Raw genomic sequence first — 16,301 nt, 5'->3', positions numbered from 1 at the left:
TCGAAGTCGCCACCTTCGGCTCAGGACTGGATTTTGTCTTCTTCAGAGTTTTTTCGTCCTCTTCCACCATCCTAGCAGCATGTCTGCTCAGAACACTGACAACCCTTTTTCTCTTTGTCCCTTCGGCACCCTTGCTTAGTCGTTCATAATCAAGGTATTCAAAGTTTAAAGCGTCCATTACCCAATTCAACCTTCATTTTGGTCGGGTGCCTAAGGTTACAGTCATTAGTTGATCTTCTTTTTTGGTATAATTGCCCAAAATTTCATTGCACATAGTCTCAATAATGTCCAGCCATTCTTGGCAAGGCTCTTTAAACTATTTTTCAAACTTGAAGCGATAGGGTAATAGAACAAGTTCATTCTTCTTTTTTGTTCCTTTTAGCTTCGGCATACTCCATTCACTCAACGTTGGAGATACCCTGTTGGCCAGGTATTCTTGCACTAGATCCCTGGTGCTGATTTGTTCAGCCACCACTCTGAATTCTACTATGGCCAGCGGGCATGCTGACCCTGGCTTCATGTTGCACAAGGGTCTGGTCATCCCGAAGCTTATGGACAGCGGGCTCATCACCATCGTCATTAGTTTCCCTCTTTTCTTTTCATCGGCCTTAATATAAAACCACTCACTCTTCCAGCCAGTTGGCCACTTGGTGCGATAGCTGAGGACCGGAGCCTTTGTATCCTTGCGATACACGAAGTTATAACAACCAAAATTTTCATGTAGCCCGTCTTCTCTGGCCTTCGTTTGGTAATGCAGCTCATGCACTTGGCAAAAAGCTTCAGCATTTGGGTCCATCCCTTGGCTTCGAAGGGCCCATATGAAAATGCTGAGCCTAACGATGGCGTTAGGGGTCAGCTGATGAAGAAAAATCTCAAAATTATCCAAAACTTCTCTAATCATCTCGTTCAAGGGAAACCGTAATCCTACCCTGAAAAAGCTTTTGAAAACCACTACTTCATCGTCCTTCGGCTCTGGAGTGGTTTCTTCTCCGGCAAAACGAATAAGCTTCTTTTCAGCTTCTCTGAAGTAACCCAGCTTCATCATCATGGGCACGTCGGTTTCAGACACAGTAGATTTTTCAAAATCCAAGTGGCTGGGTTTTGACGGGATCAGAATGATATAGTCTTCCTCTTCTTCATCAGCATTTTCTTCCTCGATATCAGCTTGTTCAGCTTCGGCAGTAGGTGCACCTTCGTCAATGGCTCCCTCCGTCACAACTAATCTCGATTGTCTCATGACTTTGGAGATTGGAGCTATCTCGGTGGCTTCAGTCTCCTCTCCTTCACGGGTCACCCTCACAGTCTACTCTGGTCATCTAATGATGAATCTTTTGCGGTTTTTACGAAGCTGATGTTTTTTACAGTTTTTGACAAAGCTCTCTTTTTTGACGAAGCTAATTCAAAATGATGGTTCGCTCGAGAATGCAGTGAAAAAGCTTTGGCTATGGTTAAAATTTTCAACAGCACAACAGTGCAATGGCAATGAATGTTGTGGTACCTTCACACCTACCCGTCTATTTATATAGTGTCGTAGGTGGGAAGGTGAATCGACAAATCGCTCGCACCTGCTGAACAGTTACCCACACCCGTTGAACGGTGGGCCACTCGGCGCCTGGGAAGAGAATCATTAAACCATTCGTACTCACTACATGGTGGGCCACTTCCACTTGAAATATTTTAATCGTTTCTCGGCAATGAGCTCAGGGAAGGTGTATTCGGAACTTCGGCATTCTGAAGCCTTGGAGATTTTTCACGGATCAAGCTCGTTACGAAAAACGATCTAGCACCGCGAATGGGCTACTATTGGTGGCCTGCTTCATCGCCAAAGGTCCTTTAAGCAGAAACACCTTTGAAAGATCAGCACATAAGCAAATACAGCGCGAAGGTACACACCGAAGCTACGATCTAGGGAGCTTCGGCATAGCGACATGCCTTGAGACGAAGGGCTGCACCGACTTAAAGAGGAAAAGACCGATCAGTCCATGATGATTTGTGTCATGATTGTAACTAGTCATCAAGGACATAAATGTAATTCTGACCGGGCTGTGTCCCGTGCCTATAAATAGGTGAACAATACCCCCGTACTGTTCAAGCTGGCTTGTATTCGCTCGTGTATCACGCTTGGACTTTTGCCTTCTGTTGAGCTAAAGGTACAAATGTAATTCAATATATTGTTCACGTTCATTCATGATGATCTAATTAAGATATATTGATGATGTCATATGATTATTCACGTTATCTCTCATGTTTCATATGCTTCTTCTTTCATTGATATATACTGCGATGATGAAGGTACGTCCTTCATGACCTTCGTCCGTAAATCATTATATCCTAAGGGAGATAATGCTTCGAAGGACGAAGGTCATTAACCATTAACCTCTTTTTGTGTTGCCTTGTTCTTAACTCATAGCATTTGAGAACAAGTCCCCAACAATGGACTTGTAAATAGTTTATCTTTTTGTCTTTTATTCTTGTGCTGATCCTTTATCTCCCTTCTTTTTGCAAGGTTTAATTCTTAGCAACGCTTTAAGGGCGCAGAAAAATGCTGAAGATGAAAGTTGCCAGATAGCCCTCGGCAACCTTCGGTCAGAGGTTATTAGACTAAGGAACGAAGCTGCAGAGAAAGACAAAATTCTGTTCTCATTAATAGACAGAGTGAAGAAAGACGAGGCAAAATTTAATGCTTAATCTAAAGCCCATAAATCTGAAGTTGAGAACCTTCAGAAAAAGCTTGACGAGGCCAATGAAAATTTTGAAGTTGCAAAAGTGAAGCGAGAAATAAGTGAATGGTCGAAAGCTAGGCTAGAGAAGAATGTTGAGGAGCTTCGTGAATCCAAGGAGAGATGCTTTGAGAAATCCTTGGATTGCGTAAGAAAATTGAAAACCAGCTTTGCCAAGGTGGGTGCATACTCTTCGGAAGAAAAATTTATTCGAGGTGACCCCGAAGGAGTCATTGATTGGATAGGTGAAGAAGCCGAAGCTTTTGAAGAGATCCTTAGTGATCGCGGGGACATTTGTGCCTTTGCCGGCGCGCGAGGGGTTGCTGCAATTCTGGAGAAGGCTGGTTGCGACCATGTTAAAGCTGCAGCCCATACCGAAGCCGCCTTCTGCACAGACGACAAGAAGGACCCCTCAGCCGAAGCTACTTTGGTGGGCAGAAAATTTTATTCCGATGTCTGGGTGAACAATGGCCGAGAATTGGCCAACGAAACCATAAAGAAAAATGAAAAAGAAACTCATGACGCTCGGGAAGAAGCTAGGCGAGCCGAAGAAGCTGCCGAGCGTGCAAGGCGTATAGGTATTATTATTGAATTTTAGCTTCGGTGTTTATTTTCTGGCTTCAGATTAACGGTTTGTTTACTACAGCTGAACTCTCGCCGCTACCCAAGCCATACGACCCCCAGACCGATCCCGTTATGAAACTGGCGCTGGATGTGATGAGTGTTGCCAATTCCATCGTCGACGAAGTCGTCGATAGACTTCTAAATGAGGCCACAGAGAAAATTCTTAAAGTAGACTAGGCTTTTGTTGTAATGATGTAATGTAGCATTTGTGTATGAGACAATTAACAGACATGTAAATTAATGTAATATATTTCTTTTCGATGCATGAAATTCACGCACATACTGTTTTTGAACCTTCAGCGAAAAAAACATCTTCCCTTCTTTTCATGCTTCGTAAAGAAAGAATCCCCTTTTATGGTAAATCTGTTGTGATGCTGTTGTCAACAGTTCTTCCTGATAAAATTGTATTTGCCGAAGGTTTTCTTCGTGCCTCAGCATATTTTCATTCAAGTTATTGCCGAAGACTTGCTTCGTACCCAATCTTTGCTGTTGATGCGATATGATGTATGATGTAATGTTATGCGGAATGGTACAATGATATGATGCAACATGATGTTTATGCCGAACACACACACGCCCACACTGAAACACTCAAGACTCTGCATCCCCTTAGGGACGTCTTTGGAGTCTTTAAGCTTTGCATCCCCTTAGGAACGACTTTGGAGCTTCTTCACCTTCTATTTCGATGGTATTTAAGCTCTGCATCCCTTTAGGAACGTCTTTGGAGCTTCTTCACCTTCTATTTCGGTGGTATTTAAGCTCTGCATCTACTTAGGAACGACTTTGGAGTTAGGAACGACTTCTAAGCTTCAGAACTTACTCGGCGCTCCCTTAGGAACGACTTTTATAGCTTCAGAACTTACTCCGCTCCCTTAGGAACGATTTTTGTAGCTTCAGAACTTACTTCGCTCCCTTAGGAACGACTTTTGTAGCTTCGGAAGTCTGTTAGGAAGACACATTTTACTCATTGATACGGGCACAATTATTACATGAAATCGAAATTCAGTCCTACATGAAATAAAATGGCAGAAAAAGACAAAGATACACCAAGAGTAGGATATTCTTTAGTAGATGTGCTTGGATTCAGACACAGTGTTGTTAACTGTGCGAGCTTCGGACTCCTCCCAAAGTCGCGCTGCTGTTGAGCGTGCTGGTGCCCTTCTGGCTGCTGGCTTTGAGTCAGAGTAGGTGGTAGTGGTGGTGGTGGTGGGAGCTGAGCCTAGGAAGCTTGGGAGTGGCTCGCCAAAGCGAAAGAGGCCGTAGGCTGTTGATTACCTACGTACTCTGGGACATAGGGTGAGTAGCATGAGGCAGTATGTAGGACCTGCTTCGGCTGATTCTGAATTGTAACTTGGCATGTTCTTGTGGTGTGGCCCTTGTCTTCACCGCAGAATAAGCAATATAATCTTCTAGGCTGATCTCCGTATCTACCTCCGAAGCTTCTGCCCCCTCTGCCTCTTGGGACTGGTGGCCTGAAGGAGCTTTGTTGTGGCCCTGATGACTGGGAGCTGTGATGTTGTCTTTGGGGTTGACTTCCTCTATCATCACTTGGATTGGCATTATGAATTGACCTGACGTGCCTAGGGTGAAGTCTTCCTCCGAAGCCCCTGGCCATCTCAGAAAACATGTAAGCTTCCTCCCTTCTTTGGCGAAAATCATTATCAGCCCGGATGTACTCATCCATCTTCTAAAGAAGCTTCTCCAGGGTTTGTGGGGGCTTCCTGGCAAAATACTGAGCTGTAGGTCCTGGTCGAAGCCCCTTGATCATGGCCTCGATGACAATTTCATTGGGCACTGTAGGCGCTTGTGCTCTCAGACGTAGGAACCTTTGGACATACGCCTGAAGATACTCCTCATGGTCTTAGGTGCATTGGAACAAAACCTGAGCAGTGACTAGCTTCGTCTGAAAGCCTTGGAAGCTAGTGATTAGCATATCCTTGAGCTTCTGCCATGATGTGATTGTCCCTAGCCGGAGAGACGAGTACCAAGTTTGTGCTACGCTTTTGACTGCCATGACAAAGGATTTCTCCATGAATGCATTATTGCCCCAATATGAAGATATGGTTGCCTCGTAGCTCATTAGGAACTGCTTCGGGTCTGAATGCCCATCATACATAGGAAGCTGAGGTGGCTTGTATGATGGGGGCCATGGGGTAGCCTGCAACTCTGCTTCCAAAGGAGAAGCATCATCAAAAGCAAAATTGCCATGATGAAAATCGTCATACCATTCATCATCGTTGTATGAATTGTCTTGACGAAGCTCTTTGTGCTGGGGCCTTCGGTCTTGGTCATCCTGGGTGCGATGACGCATTTCCTCAGCGGCCTCATCAATCTTTCTCTGGAGATCGGCGAGCCAAAGCATTTTTTTCTTTCTTATTTTGGACCTATTGATGGATAGCTTTGAGGTCCCTGATTCCTTGATCCAACTCCTCCTCCTGAGGTGTTGGGCTGGTAGCCTTCCTCTTTTGGCTCCTGGCTTCGTGTAGCGTCTCCTGATTAACGTCGAGTGGCTGCAGTGCAGCCCCTGGCCCTGTTGTCTTCTTCGGCGGCATGATGAAGGTTAAGGCTTGCTGAAGGTGGTCGTGTGAGTTCACCGGAGGTGGGCGCCAATGTTGGTCCTTGTTCTGAGATGCTATACATCAAGAACAAAGCAACACAATTATTATTGATTAGTGACCTTCATCCTTTAAAGCATTATCTCCCTTGGGGTATAATGATCTCTAGACGAAGGTTAAGAAGGACGTACCTTCATCATTTCAATAGGCAAGGATGTAAACAAAGACATATGAAACGCAAAGGGAACATGGATAATCATTTTGAATCATTGGACTATTCACATTCTCATTATAAAAACATAAACAAACAAACATCAATAATATTTGAATTACATTTGTACCTTCAGTTTGACAGAAGGTAAAAGGCAAGAGTGACGCGTGCGTGATTACAAGTCAGCGTGAACAGTACGGTGTTACTGTTCATCTATTTATAGGCACAGGACGCAGCCTTGGTAAAATTACATTCATGTCCCTAACATTTACTGTGAGCCAAAAGGTAAGTTATCGAGGACTAAGTAGTCTTTTCCCTTTTAGGTCGGTTTCGTTTTTCACCACCGTCCTTGTGTTAAGCCGAAGCTTCTCCATCCACAGCTTCGGAGCTGGTTCATCCTTCTTCTAGATCGCGCCTTTCATACCATGCACTCCTTCATCTCAAAGCCGAAGCTTCCTGTGACAGTATACTATACTGGAAAACATGTTAGTTGTGTTTTTGAGGACCTTCCGAAGAGGAATGCCCCCAACAATAACTATAATCATTTTTAATAAAAGTAAATGGAGAAAACTAATACATTTTGAGATGAGTCATTTATGACATTTCTATAATTTAATTTGTTGATATGTTATGAACTCTTTATCTATTTCTCTAACCGTCACCCTTTAATTAATCTCTTAATGATTAACTAAAGGGTGAAGGAAGGGTTAATTCATTTGTGTTGCCTTGTTTTTGATTTCCTTCAGGAGTCAAAAACGAGTGGCCAATAGATACTAATTTAATTAGATTGTAGTAGCATTTAAATTTGAAGTGCACAATTGATTTAAATCAAATAGTTCACTCATATAATTGTTACTTGTCTAGGTTTATTACTTTTGTTCTTTATCAAAGAATAAAATAATTGGAGTGTCATGATTTTGCAGGTACACCATTAGACCACACAACATTTAAACGACACTACATTACTACTTCTGTGTGGAAGTTATAGTAGTCGTTATGTAATATATAGAAACAGTAGCAACGTACAAGCACCTAACTAGTTGAAAAATAAAGGAAGAGTTTATAGATAAAAACCTTAGTAACATAATTAAAAAACTAACAACAAACATGCATTTATCTCTCTACATAAACAAACAAGAACACATAAGAAAACAACTAAATATATATTAGATAAACTAAATTGAGAATTAGACATGAAAAAGAAGAGAGAAGAGACATTATCTAACCATGTTAAGCAACCTCACTTGAGGAAATAGAGACAATAACCTATCTACTCTTCTCTCTAACACATGCTGAAACCCTAAATCCAAAATTTGTCTAAAAATTGAGTAAGAATGATCAAAAAGAGGCAAGAGAAACATAAACTAACCTTTATTAGCTACCTCCTTTCAAAAAATGAGGATCAAAAGTTGTACCCTTGTATTTCTAAAATCAAGACCTCCACAAAAGCCTCCAATGGAAGGTAGCTACAAGAAAGAGTTATTCCCAGGGACGAAGAAGGGGCATTTATACCAGAACCATCACTGGAGGTTGCTTAAGTGAAGCGCCATTGAAAATTTGTTTCCACTAGCGGTTCACTTAATGTAATTGCTAGTGTAAAATTGTAAATCATGCAATTCCACTAGATTTCATTAAGTTAACCGCCAGTTGAAACAAATTTACACTGGTGCTTCACTTAAAGAAACCACTAGTGAAATGTGTTTCCTCTGGCAGTTATATAGTCGGGCTGACCGTTTTATCTTTACAGACGCGTGATAACTGAAACTGTCTATTGAATTTAGTGTCAATCGCAGGCATAGAGCTATTTTGTACTAGTGGTTGCTATGGAAGGAATCCTTATTGAGACCACCTATTCCATGAGGTCATTGGGAGAAGGGCTGAGCGTGACATCGTACCTTTGGGGGTTGTTTTGCCCTAGGCACAAGAGACTACCCTAATCATTGGTCCCCAAGTGCTTCCATAGTTATTCAAATTAAGAGCTCTATTTTTCTAATCAAGGTCTCTAGGCCTAGCCATTAGTAATACCTTCTAGGTCGGGGGAGGTCCTAGGCGATTGGATGAGCTCTAGGAGTTTGGTAGTACCCTGAAGTGTGGAGTGTTGTGTTCTCCAATTTTTACATATTCTGACAGACAACGGTGACTGGGGGGATAGATTTAGGGCATGTACTATCCTGAGACCTAGAATTGGTTTTCCAAATATAAGAGATAGTTAAGAGACTGCATGATACAACCCTGAATCTCTAGATCATAAATACAGTTAAGACAAAGTTTATATAGAGAGTCGTGTAGAGCTTTATATAGAGAGTCGTGTAGAGACGAGCTCTTAGTGGAAAACCTATCTCTTAGTTTTTTTATTTAACCCCATAGAGACTTCATTTAATTGGGTTATACAAGACCTGAATGATGAGTCTTCTTACATGATGGGCCCCTGTCTTTGCCACACTCGAGTTAGGTCACTTCGGGGCACATGTGCAGAAATAGCCATTCTTCCTGTAATTTCTTCAATGGGATTTTTGGAAGATGTTTTGATAGCATCTCTAGGTATGTTTTTGTTCGGACGTTAACACACTTGTGTTGACGAGATAGCAGTGATGAATTTATTACTATTGACATCTACTTGATTAACATTTTAGATGTCCTCGTAGAAGTACCATGTACGTGCATAGGTTTACTTCAAAATCAGTCCCCAAGAGCCATTGAGTGTCTACCTACTATTATGCATAGGGATGAAAACAAACGAATCAGTTGGAATAACCAATCTTTCATTCTTATTTTATTTTATTTCAGATAGAATCGAAAATGGGACCATCGAAAACATGATCGAAAATGGAACTAGCAAATGCCGAAAATAAACTAAAACGAACGGAACAAATCAATAACAAATCAGAATCAGACGTAAGAAGCGAAACATATGGAAGCAATATATTATAATATACCAAAGAAAATAATTAATTATGAAATAGTTTCGATGTGATATAATCGTCTCTAATTTGTTCATTGAATTATCGAAAATGGTATTATAAGTGGATAAAAATAGGATATCCAGACTAAAAAGAGGGAAAACGAAAACGGACAAAAACACTGATACTGTTTCCGTCCCATTTCACATTTGTCAAAAAACTAAAACAATCAGAATATCTATAAATACAAATTCGAACATGTCAATGTTGAAATCAGATTGGAACGATATTAGATATATCCCCACATTTGTCACCTCTAATTGCGCACTTGGATTAAAAATAGGCACTTGGATTAAAAATAGCTTTATTTTAACTCACGCCGGGGAGAGAGAGGGATCGGAGGATAGAGGTACATCGTTTGAGGTTATAAACAACCATGAAGCTAGGTTTGGCACCGAGTAGGAAGACTTGCAGGAGCTGAGCAGTTCGAGGTCCTACAAAATAACAATATCTATCGACTTTGGCGGTCGCTAGAGTTTAGACCCACTACTCAAGTGGTGTTATATCAAATTAAAGCGTGTACAGCAGTCTCCTTGTGCTTGTAGGCCGACGACCATTTGTTGACTAACGAGCATCTAGTACTCCCTCTTCATCAATATATGACTTTAATATTTTTTCCTAAAACATTAAACACTCGTCTTATTCAAAATATTTATTTAAAAATATTTAATTTTAAGTCATGTTTAAATAATCTTAAGTGATAAAATAAATCATAATAAAGTAAATTCTTAATCATAATTTTTTAATAAGATGAGTGATTAAAGTTTTATAAAAAGTTAACAATACCATATATTTGTGAACGGAAATAGTACTATACTTTATTTATTTACTAACGAGCATCTACTACATTATCAACTACAAGACAGCCGTCTATATGGTTTTAGAGGAAAGAAAATTCATGCAATACGAAGTATAATATTGTACTCACTCCGTCGCAAAATATAATTCATTTTAGACTAATAATACATTTATTAATCAACTTATAAATGTAGTTTATATTTATGTCTATACTCATTATCGTTGGAATAAATGTGGACGAAAAAAAGAGAGCTAGAAAGAAATGTATTTTTGGAACGAAGGGAGTATGTAACAGTGATGAATGCAAGGACTATGCAAATAGCCTTCAACTTTGTGGAAACACATTATCCCTATTACGCTATTTTTGGTAGAGAAAACATCAATGCAATTGAACAAATAATCAGCCAAACTTTACTGTCTGAAGATGGCAGCCATCGTCAATGAAGTTATAATAGTCTTTGGTGATCAAACATAAGCAAGAAAAATAAAAAAAGGATTCCTCTCCAGAATAATGAGACATGCATATACTAACTACCTGAGAAGTAGACAGTCAAAATGGAAATGAAGACGTGAAGCCTCGGCCAAAAGTAGAGCCCTGCGAATAAATAAAAATGTACCAATAGATCCATTAGTCAATCACAATCACAATCAATATAGCACCATGCACTAATGCAAAATGACTATATGTCAATTGAGCGTATAAATTTCCACTTATAGTTTCAGTTATCGTACACCAGTGAAAAAAAACTGGTGAGCCTGATCCAAAACTTGCCAATGAAAAACATTTACAATGGCGGTTCTCTTAATTCAACCATCAGTTGAAAACATCCATTTCCACTAGCAAAAACTGTTACTAGAAATGGATGATTTTCAGTGGCGGTTCCTTACTCTAACCGTCTATGATGGTTCTAGTATAAAAACCCTTTCTTCCACTCCGGTCTGTACTGTTTCCGCAACCACCTTCCATTGGAGGTGATTTTGGATGTCCAGATTTCACAAAATAAAAGGGTACATGTTTTGATCTTCATTTTTTGAAAGAAGGTTGCTAAGAAAGTTTGGTTTATGTTTCTCTTGCCAATTTTTATTCATTCTACCTCAACTTTGCCACATTTTAGATCTAGGGTTTCACCTTGTGTTAGAGAGAAGAGTAGCTAGGCTATAGTCTCTTTCATCAAATGAGGTTGCTTAATATGGTTAGATATTGTCTCTCCTCTCTCACTTTTCATGTTTAGTTCTCAATTTAGTTTATCCAAGATATATTTAGTTATTTAAAGAATGGTGCATGTTTTTGTATGGAGAGAGGAAGATTGGTTTGGTAATTAAGATTTTTTGTTTATTATTTGCTAAGAAAGGTTGGTTTATGTTTCTCTTACCAATTTTGTTCATTCTTGCTGGGTTTTAGCCCTTTTTATTTTGGGTTTCACCATGTGTGTTTGTTGGGGGCCTTCATCTGCCAAAGATCATCAAAACACTAACTCAATAACTGTCTTCTACCTTGTTCTGTTTTGCAGGGTTAAAGCCAAAGGTAAGCTTCGGCTAAACCTACTAATGCACATGAACTATAAGGAAGAACCTTCTAAGGCTCAAGAGTTAAGGATGATGATAGAAAGAACTAAATTACCCTCGGTATGTACAATAGGCTCTAGGGCATTGTTATAAATCCACTGAAGTTGTACTCCGCGCCTATAAATAGGTGAACAGTGCCATGCATTAGGGGGCGATTTTTTGTTACTCTTCAATTGGATCGGCCGCTCTGCTCTTCATATGAACATGTCTCTCTCTCTCTTTCCTTCTCTTCATTGTAATCTTAGGAAGCTAAAGGTACATGCAAGGACTTCCAATTAATGAAAGGAGAGAAATTTATATAACATTATTTCTCATATTTGAACCATGTTGTTGTTAAATAAACCTTCATTATATACCTACTTCTGTTTCTGTTTTTATTAAGAAAGCTTCGTCTCCTTGTCCATTCTTTCATCTACACCCTCCTTATCAAGCTTCTCCTCGAAGTTGATATGATGATAGGGTGAATATGAATCCTAATCTAATTATGTTGCCTTGATTTTGAATACCTTTAGGGGATTAAAATTAAGCTCCCAACATTTGGCGTCCACCTCCGGTGAACTCACGAATTCCACAAGAAGCTTCATCACCACATTGATGAAGAACATGACAAGCTTCAGCACTTCATCAACAAGTCTGAAGAAGCTTTTTCTCCCAGTCACGGGAGGATCAAGCTTAGAATCGATTAATAAGAAGCAAAAGAAAGAAGTTCAGGGAAGGGTAGAACATGTCGAGGTCCAAGCACTAGTAGAGATCTTATCATCGATGACGTTTGTATTGCGTCACAAAATATGCAGGTATCGTCACAGATAAAGATTTGTGACGATTCCGATTTGGTCATAGGGGTCGCGTCACATTTGTTGTGTTGTGACGGACTACCTATTTTCGTCATCGATGTGTATCCATTCTGTGACGAAATACGCGTTGTCATGGAAGTGATTTCATTCTATGACGATCAGGTTTGGTCATGGAGGAAGGCACTTTTCCGTCATAATCCGCCGTCTGCCCGGGCAAGCTGACGGCGTCGTTAACGTCGTTTGCTTTCTGTGACGGTACGGTATCGTCATAGATAGAGTCGTGTTTTGGTCATTAACAGTCGTTTGGAAGGGTCCCGATGGCGTATGACGTCAGCGCTGACGTGGCAGCTGACGTCAACGCTGACGTGGCTAGTGATGTGGCAGCTGATGTCAGCGCTGACGTGGCATATGTTTTATTATATGCCACCAGTTTGGTCACAGATGTGCAGAGAATAATTTTATTGGAAATTGCAAAAGATACTAATGAGCACACAATTCCATATTCCATAGATAAATAAAACTAGTATTCCAGTGAGCATACAAACTAAGTGGACAACACTGAACTTCACAGCATCACCACTTGACTTCACATTTCTTCCTGAGCTGGTCGAGTTCACCTTGAACAGCAGCCGTCGCTTCAGCTGCAAGTTGTTCCCGAAGCTCACTTTGATTTGATGATGATGACTTGGAGGATGCCGATGTTTTGATGCCAACGCTCTTTAGGAATTGGTGTGAGCTGCTCTGGGACAGCACCTTGGACACAAGGCGCACACTGGATGTTGGCATCTCACCTTCAGCAACAGGTTAGCCCTCAAAGCCTCCATATGAGACTGAAATATCATGGACAGAAAACGGTTACATGTTAATGCTAATGAGCAACAGCAAGATGCCAATTGTTAGTTATTGCAATAATTTGAGAAAGACATATAACACAAGGTGTTTATAATGAAATAATAACCAATGCTACACTGACAGAAACTGATTGCAGTTGGCATTTGCTTTGGAGAGGTAAAAATGCGGAGATTTAGGCACAAATGATCTCTGATATCATGTTCCTTTCTAGAAGATTGTCAGTTGGTAGTAGTATAATGCAATAGAATTTGCTCAGATCAAATTCGCTGTGAAAATTTAAAACGTTCAGAATAACTAGATCGGCAATTAATATAAATTGTTTCCCCACAGGTAGATAATTCGAAATACATCCTACAAACAATAATTCAAGCTAATTTAATAGACTGTAATATAAAATTAGCAAAAAAAACACTACATGCATAGAGTGAAGACAACAAAAAATGACAAGCACGATATGCTGAAGTTAACTACTATTTTGATCAGACTTATTTAAACATCATACCAAGATATCACTTATTACATTAACTAATGCAAGTTTGGGAACAGTCGGTCATTTGTTCTGCTCGGATAGTCTGGTTATGGTAATAATCTTCTTTTACTACAACTTTCTCTGTATTTTGCATAATCACATCCACAGTAAACTCAAAGTTCAGAAAGAGCTAATTCGCAAAATACATACATGGTAGCACAACAGATAAATTGGATCAGACTAGGATCGTTCCAGTATTCATCCCAACTGCCACTCCAGGATAGTGTATAAAAGTGGAGCCTGAACTAGCAAGAGAATAAGCTCATAACAAGGTTCCCAAATGATGTTACTTCACTATTTCACTAATGTAATAACATGGTATAAGTGCATATACAAACCTACTCTTAGCTTTATTCTCACAGTATGCTCTTAGTGAAAATGGCATGACAATTAGACTTCTGGAAACACTAATTAAAAATACCTTATTAAATCCTGCTTGATCAAGTACTGCCCGAACATTTTCTGACATGAAGTCAACACCTAAAACAGTAATATAGTCACATCATGCTTCAAAGCTCAGATCACAGACACACAGGTTCACATTAATATAAATTGTTTCCCGACAGGTAGATAATTCGAAATACATCCTACAAACAATAATTCAAGCTAATTTAATAGACTGTAATATAAAATTAGCAAAAAACACTACACGCATCAGACAGGCAATAGAGTGAAGACAAATCACAGCAACCATTTAGAAGATACTACAAGGAGACATTAACCACATAATCAGATCTTCAAAGCTCAGATCACAGACACACAGGTTCACACTATGTTCCAAAACTCTCATCCAGGAACAGAGCAGTTTTCAAATAACATAAAACCTCTATCACATAATCATTGGTAGCAAAAACTAAAGAGATGAGGAAAAGGCGGTACGACAACCATCAGATGACCGTGAAGAGCCTAGTCGATCTCTTGGATGATCGCTCATCCAGGCACAGAGTCGTTCACCTTCTCGCGTGTGATCCGCTCGACGTGGATGACCCAGCGGCGACGGTACACCTGCACCACCTTCCCCTCACGGCCCTTGTAGGTGCCGCGCACGACCTGCACCTCGTCGTCCTTGCGGATCGGGATGGAGCTCCGTCGACAGCCCGGCGGACATGAGAACGCAGCGGACGGAGGACGGGGCCGCGTGAAGTGCGCCTTGCGGCACTTCCGGCGGGAGCTCGTGATGCAGGGATTGCGCTTCATGGCGGCGGCGGGATGGGCACTCCTGCTTACCTGGGAGGCCGCTTCGATGGCGGCGGCTAGGGTTTTCTGTGTGGGAGAACGAGTGGAGGCGGCTGGTGGTAGAATGGAGCGCTCGGTAGAATGAGAGGTCGCGCACGATCTGTTGGATGGAATGGGTGGTTGGGTTGGGCTTTTTTTGTTTGCTATGGGACATGGGCTATATGGATTTAGGTGACGTTTGGATAGTCACTGGCACAGAGAAATGAAAATAGAATGAGAGAGTATAAAGGTTCTAGTTATAGATTAGGAAACCAGACCTAATTCATTGTTTGTCAATAGTTAGTTAGAGTAACTCCAATAGTTTTTTCTAAAAAAAACTTCATAAATTCAGGCTCAACAAGTTGCTAAGTAGCTATTAGGAATAAAAATAGCTTGGTCTTCTATATTTCCTAAAACTTAATAGCTATTAGGAATAAACTCAGGCTCAACTGTTGTTCTGTCCACGCCCGCCGTAGCTCTGCGCACGACGCCGCTGCTTTGCCACGGACCTAGGATTTTGGAGGGTATGCATCATAAAACTTAATAATTAACCGGAAATTTTGAACTAGATTACAATAGAGCCCAAACATATGAAATATGAAATTTGCAAGAAACAATGATTGAAAGATAATTACCATACTATTTGCATCTTGAAAGATAATTATTTAATTTGCATCTTGATGAATGGATGAATTATTAATCTATCAAAACTTATGGACTTACTCAATGCATCAATGGATCAGGCGACAAGATCGCTCGTTCGCTGCGACGCTACCCAGTTGCCGATCAAGCGGACGACCGACACTGGCATCGTTGTGTGCCATAACCTAAGGGCCGAGACTGAGATCGTCAATCGTAGAACGTAGAAGCGCAGATCGCAGAAGGCAGAAGTAGAACAGCCATGCAGATCGCAAAATGGCAGCTAGGAACACCTTAACAGAACGACAGATGGGAACATGTACTACGCTAACGATTCTGTTCTGATTAGGCCCAATTGACCAACTTATGCACTCTAACTTTCTTTATTTATAAGAACAAGTGAGTAGTCTAGTGGTAACACTGATTCAAAGCAAGGCGCAAGTCTCTGGTTCGAAGCTCCGCAGGAGCATTTTTTTTTCCAAATAAATCTTAGCACATGCGTCGCCGGGCCGCGCGTCGCCACTTCCAGTTGGTGACCTGGGGCCGCGTCGCCAGGCGGGGGCTGTGTCCCACTTTACCAAAAAAATGCGACCCATGTAGGCCAAGGATCACACGCCGTCAAGTGCTGTACACGTGGGGCGTTTTTTACTAAAACTCATCTGTGACTAATTTATTTCATCATTACGTCAGCCAAACATGGCAAATTAGCGATGACGATATCAAATCTAATCTGTGACAAAATTGTTGCGTCCAAAATTTGTGTCTATGACATTCCTTTCATTTTCATCATTAATATTCAAGTCTAATCTTCGTCACTTGTAATTGTTGACGAAGATGT

At 40.7% G+C, this 16,301-nt stretch overlaps 2 pseudogenes; one reads left to right on the top strand and one right to left on the bottom strand.

Moving 5' to 3' along the window:
- Positions 1–12,254, top strand: part of LOC103648874 (proteasome subunit alpha type-4-2-like) — a 71,286-nt pseudogene extending 59,032 nt beyond the window's left edge.
- A 104-nt stretch (positions 12,255–12,358) lies between these two features.
- LOC103648873 (60S ribosomal protein L26-2-like) lies at positions 12,359–14,806 on the bottom strand (annotated as a pseudogene).
- Between the last annotated feature and the right edge of the window lie 1,495 nt (positions 14,807–16,301).

This window comes from Zea mays, chromosome 2 (genome assembly GCF_902167145.1).
Source record: "Zea mays cultivar B73 chromosome 2, Zm-B73-REFERENCE-NAM-5.0, whole genome shotgun sequence".
Classification (NCBI taxonomy): domain Eukaryota; kingdom Viridiplantae; phylum Streptophyta; class Magnoliopsida; order Poales; family Poaceae; genus Zea; species Zea mays.
Note: the sequence above shows the minus strand (reverse complement) of the source record. Positions and strands in the feature narration are given on the sequence as shown.